Consider the following 7468-nt stretch of genomic DNA (forward strand, 5'->3'; position numbering starts at 1 on the left):
TTGGGCCAGCTCCTGTCGTTTGAACTGGTTGAGGCCACTGCCCCTTCAACTGGGCTTGTGCAGGTGCTGGAGAGGTGGCCTTTTGATGTTAGAGGGCCAAAGCTTCTCCCTCGGATCATGCTAATGCTGGCATTTTCTGTGCATATGTTCCATGAAATGACACTTGTGCAGAACCTGCCACTTCATTTTTCCCCCACTGTCAATCACCTTTCCCCACACCTTAGACCACCCCACTTCCCTAACCCATAAATATCCCTAAGCCTCATCTTTGGGGAGGCAGATTTGAGAGCTGGTCTCCCACCTCCTCACCTGGCAGCTTTGTAAATAAATATTTTGTCTTTTGCAAATCCAGGTGACTGTGACTGACTTACTGTGCATGGGCAGAACAGACCTGGACCTGGCTGATAACAATTTTCTCCTATTTTTCTCTTAAAGTTTTATGGATTTATACCTGTGATCCATTTTGAGTTAATTTTTATATAAAGTGTGAAATTTAGGTTGATGTTCATGTTTTTACCTGTGCACATCCAATTGCTCCAGCACCATTTGTTGAAAAGGTAATCCTTCCTTTATTTAATTGCATTTGCATTTTGTGAAAAATCACTTGGACATTTTGTGTAGTCTATTTCTGGATTTTTCTATTCTGTTACATTGATACATGTGTCTACTCCTCTGCCAATACCACACAGTCTTGATTATTGGTTATGTTTAAAAAGTTTCTGAACTAATTCTCAGTGTGGCCTGAGAACCATTTCTGAAGCTAGAAGAAAGTCTCCAAGAGACTGACTAGTCCAATTATCCCCTGTAATCCAGAAAGGTATAGTCAAAGTGTGCTGTACTAAGAGTCAAAAGACCTGGTTCTTGTAGTCTCAGCTCATCAGGATGTGGCTGAGTGACCTGGCTAGGTCTTTTAGTCTGAGTCCCAGTTTTCTCATCTGTGGAACTGGGATGCTCATACAGCACTTGTTTAGCCTACCCTCCCAGTATGCTTGTGAGTGTAAAAGGAAATATATTTGATCTATATGTAAGGTTTAGACTTAAGCATAATTCAAATACAAAGGGTTCTTATTTTAGGGATAAGCACAATGAGATTCAGAGATTAAGGTTCTCCTTACCCAAAGTCATCTTCTATTTGACTTCGTGGCACCCATCAGAAAATTTCACATATTATTCAGCACATATGTAGTGTCCAAACTCTGCCAGGCACTGTGAAAAGTCCCTGGGGTACAAACACAAAAAGACATGGTCTCTGCCTTAAGAATCTTTCTATTTAGTGAGGACATAATTTTACAAAAGCTAAGTGAATACAAATTAAATTTGTATTGAGTATTCCTTTAGAATTCCAGGACCCTCCTAGTTGGATGAGTCCACAGGACAATAAATCATTGTCCTAGCATCTCTGTAAGTCCCCAGCTACACTTTCAGACTTTCACAGGGATGCACACTGACTTTGGTAGAGTCAACAGGAAAGAGGGTTTTCCTGGACAGAGCTAAAAATCCTGTGAGGTTCACACACTTGTAACCCCTTCCCAGCGATCACCATCTACACTCCAGGATTCCTCTGCCATCCATTTATTAATCAAAAACATCCCACAGAGCCTATTCAGGGCCCAGATGTCAGGCTTAGTATCTGGGTGATAAAATAATGTATACAACAAACTCCCATGACACGAGTTTACCTATGTAACAAACCTGCACATGTGCCCCCGAATATAAAATAAAAGTTAAAAAAATACAATTTTTAAAAATTTAAAAAGTGTATATTGCCTACATCAGGTGGGGCAGATCGTGCAGACAGTGGGCATTCCCAAGGGTCAGCCTGCTTCTTCTGTGTGCTCCCAGGTCTCATTTCATGAATTGATTTCAGCCAAGGACTATCTATAATGTAACTGCATGTGGACTAGCTTTGTCAGAGAAAAGACTGGATGTAACATTCTTCTACGTAGCCGGCACTGAAGAAAATCTTCTTTGGAAAACAAAGGCTATTACTATTAAATCACTTAAACATTATTACACGCTATTTGGTACGTTCCAAGTGCATGAGAGTAAAGCAAAACACACAATAGCAAAACATGATCTATTGCAGCAAAATCAAAATTCAGTTTCTAGAGTCACAGCTGGAGAGATGCTCTGATGTAACTACAAGTGCCATCCCAGCCACTGGTGAGGCTCTACTGCCCCCGGGTGGCTGAAGTCCTTCTCTGACAAAGCTGCCGGTGCTCTCATGCTGATAATGTTACGGTGATTTTTACAAGGGCAGAGTGGATGTATGAATAGTTGGATGGATGGATAAATGCATGGAGGGATTGGGGTATTCATTCATTTAATAGTATTTAATTTCAACTATTTTTCCACACATGGGGCCAAGTGCTGTTAAGACATGATGTTTGAGATCTGAGATGTAAAAAACTGCATTGGTGTTAATTAAGCTAGAGCTGTGGTCCGAGCTGCTCAGTGCATTGGTCCCAGGAGAATGGGGCGGGGCGGGGTAAGAAAGGATTAAGGAAGTGACCTAAGATAAGAGGGGAGGGACTTCCCAAATACACTTCTAGGGAGACAAATATAGCTCTGGCTAACCCATAGCCTATTAACTCATATCACTTGGGTTAACAGGAGAAAGAATAAAAAACAGTAAGTGCGGGGTTAGATGTATACTAGAAGGAATACAGGGAAAATTCAAGGTGGGAACAGGGAGAGTAGGCAGAACACTTTGCTACACTGAAAAACAAAGTCAAACAGGTTAAAACAAGATATGGCACTTGACGTGACTCGTCTTCAAAGATGATGCCACTCAGTATTAGTTACTATACTATTGATGGATATGCAAACTGGTACATTTATTTTGACATAGTGGTTTCACAATCAGGAATTTATTGTCTAGAATTACTTGCATGATATACAGAGAAAAGAACAGATGAGACCACCTGTTATTCGTTTCACCTGGACTTAAATAATAGAGTTAAGACACTTCGAGATGAGGAGTTTCTTCTGGAGATTGAAGATTGTGCTGGAAGTTGTCACTGTAGCTGGGTTAGTATTGTTAGCTCTTTTTAAGAGTCTGTAAAAATTCTACAAGATTCCCAGCGATCTTTTTAAGATTCTATAAAAATTCCCAGTCTTTTGATTTCAATTGAACTCAAATATGCATTTATTGAGCACCTGGTGAATGCACACTACTTTGGCTGGGTTTTAGGAGGTTGTGATGCAGGGATAACTCAGATCGGATTCCTTCCCTCAAAGACCTTGGTCTAGAGAAGCCTGGCTTGTAAAAACATAAAATACAGAATTTATGGTGAAATAATGGCTACAATACAGCATTATGAAAATATGGGATAGGGAAGATATGATACATTCTAACTGGAGGGATGATGGAGGGGAGATTCCCAGCAGATGTGGCATTTGAGCCTTGAAACAGAATTTTGACAGCTCTAGGGGAAGAGGGTGGGGGAAAGTGGGGAAGGATTCTTTTCCTTTAGGTTGGAAGAGCATGTGTTGCTATTTATTAAGTCTTTATTGAGCACCAGCAAGGTGTTGTGTAAAATAGACAGCATAAAAACAACTATAAAGGGGAGATAAAATACATCCCTGAAAAAAAGTCATATAACAGTAAATGATACTGTTTGATTACCTATCAAAACAGTCTACAGAATCCAGAGGTGAAGCAGAAATGCAGGCTACTTTTCTCTGGGTAGTGAATTAGCCACTTCAAAAATATTTCAGTGAAGTCAGTAAAGGAAAACACGAGGCATAATAAGACATTTCTACCACTAGCCCTCCTTTCTTCACTAGATTTTGTAAAAAGTTACTGTTTCTATTTTTAACTACATGAGTAATCTTGCTTCAAAAAATTCAAGGGATAAGAAAAAGTAAAAAGCAAAATTCTCCCTTCAAAATCCCCTGTTCTCCTCCAATCTCATTTCTCTTTCTGGAAGTAAGCACTATTATCAGCTTACTGTGTTTCCTTCCAGAATGATTTCAGATGAATTCATGGAAATATGTAACTGGTGTAATTTTGCATAAGTGGATATATGTGTTTTTCTGAACTTTTTTACTCAACACCATATTTTAGAGAATTTTATATGTTAGCACGTAGACCATGGAGTACAGAGCTACAACATTTTTTTTTTTTTTAAACTGGAATTCCACAATTAGGATATACCTTGGCTATTTCACCATTTCCTTTTTAATGGTTAACAAGATGAAAACTGCTAAAGTCTTACTGGGGTTTTTATAACCAAACAAGGGAAAAACGACTCCAACTCTGGGCCTAAAAGACATCCTACTTGAACCTCTCACTTGCAGTTCCTCATTCAATCCCCAAACTGCAGTGTGTTTCACAAATCCAGTCTCCTAAGTGAAGGGAAAGCAGGAAACCCTTGAAGAATTCAGTAGTAATACAATGAGATAAGTATGTGCTGTGATTCTTAACTCCTAGCCTTCTCCAAAGGGACCAGTGATCATCTAGGGATAAATCTGCACTGAAAAAAGAGGAAAATCGCAGTATGCCACAGTAGTTCACTGGTTAGAGTGGGGTTTACAGGGGTGAAGTAATTAAAGGAATTTTAACCCAAGTCCACCTTACAGTAAGTTCAATGGAACCCTAAACCCTTCCAGTGTTTTTTCCCCAATTCCTGAGTGTACATTTAAAGGACATAAGGCAGAATCTTCACATTGGTTTCCTAACCTTTAGAACAAGGGTGAGCAAGATAGAAAAGACTATGAAGAATCCACAGAGCTTTATTACACTCTCCAACCCCCAATCAAAATAGTAATGCACAAGTTATAACAATCCCTTGTTGACTAGCTATAGTGTCACCCTAAAATATCTGAATCAATTATCTTAATTTATACCTGCCTTCCAGCTTGACTGGTAATGAAAACAGATGGACCTGGAAGAATGACTGACAATTATTAACTCAATTAAGTAGTGTACCCAACTGCAGGTGCCTTTCCAAGCGTGGTCTCTTTCAAGGAACAAATCAACAGAGACCCTTGTATGTAGCTATTGCTTAGGTAAATGCTTTCTCCTCCTCCATTTAACAAGCACTTACTGTCTTACAGTTTCTGTGAGTCACGAATCTAAGCGTGGCTTAGCTGGGTGCCTCCATCTCTGGGTTTCTCAGGCAGCTACAATCAATATGTCAGCCGGGCTGTGGTCAACTCCAGGCTCACCTGGGGAGAATCTATTACCAAGTTCACTCACCTGATTGTTGTCAGGCCTCAGGTCCTTACTGGCTGTTGGCTGGAGACATTGGCTCCTCAACATGTGTCCGGAATTGGTGGGTTCTTGGTCTAACTTAAAGAACGAAGCCGTGGATCCTCGTGGTGAGTGTCACAGTTCTTAAAGGCGGCATGTCCGGAATTTGTTCCTTCTGATGTTCGGATGTGTTTGGAGTTTCTTCCTTCTGGTGGATTCGTGGTCTAGCTGGACCAGGAGTGAAGCTGTAGACCCTCATGGTGAGTGTTACAGCTCTTAAGGCGGCCCATCTGAGTTGTTCATTCCTCCCGGTGGGTTCGTGGTCTCACTGGCTTCAGGAGTGAAGCGGCAGACCTTCGCAGCGAGTGTTACAGCTTATAAACGCAGTGTGGGCCCAGAGTAAACAGTAGCAAGAGTTATTGCAAAAAGCGAAAGAACAAACCTTCCATACCACAGAAAGAGACCCCATCCGGTTACTACTGCTGGTTCGGGCAGCCTGCTTTTATTCCCTTATCTGGCCCCACCCACATCCTGCTGATTGGTTCACTTTACAGAGAGCTGATTGGTCCGTTTTGACAGGGTGCTGATTGGTGCATTTACAATCCCTGAGCTAGACACAAAAGTTCTCCAAGTCCCCACTAGATTAGCTAGACACGGGGTGCTGATTGGTGCATTTACAAACCTTGAGCTAGACACAGAGTGCCCATTGGCGCATTCACAATCCCTTAGCTAGACATAAAGGTTCTCCAAGTCCCCACCAGACTCAGGAGCCCAGCTGGCTTCACCCAGTGGATCCCACACCCAGGCGCAGGTGGAGCTGCCTGCCAGTCCCCCGCCCTGCGCCCGCACTCCTCAGCCCTTGGGCGGTCGATGGGACTGGGCGCCGTGGAGGAGGGAGCGGCGCTCCTCAGGGAGGCTCAGGCATGGCAGGCTGCAGGTCCTGAGCCCTGCCCTGCGGGGAGGCAGCTAAGGCCTGGCGAGAAATCGAGCACAGCAGCTCCTGGCCCAGGTGCTAAGCTCCCCCCAACTGCCCGTGGCCAGCGGGGACGGCCTGCCGCGCTGAGTGCCGGGCCCGCCGAGCCCGCCGAGCCCACGCCCACGCCCACCCGGAACTCGGGCTGGCCCGCAAGCGCCGTGCGCAGTCCCAGTTTCCGCCGGCGCCTCTAGTCTTGCTTCCCTCCAGTCCATTCTTCATGCTACAGGAAGAGTGAGTTTTCTGGAATACAAATCTAATCACAACCGTTCCCAGCTCAAAACCTAGCGGTACTCTAGTACTGGTGCCTCAGACTAAAATCCAAGCCCCTTGCTTCCTGAGGCAGAGATGAGTGTACGTGAATTTTTAAAAATAACCATACAGAAAAACAGATTCTTTGGGATGTGCAGTTCTGTGAATTTTTATTTTTATTTATTTATTTTTTTGAGGTGGAGTCTTGCTCTGTCACCCAGGCTGGAGTGCAGTGGCACGATCTCGGCTCACTGCAACCTCTGCTTCCCGGGTTCAAGTGATTCTCCTGCCTCAGTCTCCCAAGTAGCTGGGACTACAGGCGTGTGCCACCACCCACGCCTGGCTAATTTTGTATTTTTAGTAGCCACGAAGTTTCACTATGTTGGTCAGGCTGGTCTCGAACTCCTGACCTCAGGTGGTCCGCCCACCTCGGCCTCCCAAAGTGCTGGGATTACAGGAGTGAGCCACCGCGCCCGGCCTTCTGTGAATTTTAACACATGTATAGATTCTTGTGGCCACTGCCATCTATTAGTCCCCAAAACAACCTCATGCTATACCTTCATAGTCGTACTCTCCCTCATCCCTACCCCTATCTTTTTAAGAAGGTCAAAGAAATGGAATGTGATCTTTTGAAAAACAAAAACACCCAAGCCCCTTAGGGCGTTTTTAATGCCCTTGCCTATACCTCTCCTCCCTGTCCTCCAACAACTGCCCTCCCAAGCCCCACAATGCAACTCGCCGGAACTATGCTCAGTTCTTGGGGTGCTCCAAGCTGTCCTCCACTTAGCCAAGCTCCCCACCCGCTTCCGGGGGTGGGTTTCCACTGTGCACAACAGTACCTAGCGCTTCCCCCACTACAGCCCCCTTTCACGCTGTGGTAATTGCCAGGTTATCTGCCTCTCCCATTACAGTTCCTTCCTCACAGGGACCGCGTTTAAACCACGGCGGTATCCCTACCGCGCAGGATGGGCCGAGCCCCGCACGCCCCGAGGCAGCACCCCGCACGCAGTAGCCGGGCGTCGAGGCGTTCACAGCCCACACCAGGC

Source organism: Pan paniscus, chromosome 16, assembly GCF_029289425.2.
Source record: "Pan paniscus chromosome 16, NHGRI_mPanPan1-v2.0_pri, whole genome shotgun sequence".
In the NCBI taxonomy this organism is placed as follows: Eukaryota; Metazoa; Chordata; class Mammalia; order Primates; family Hominidae; genus Pan; species Pan paniscus.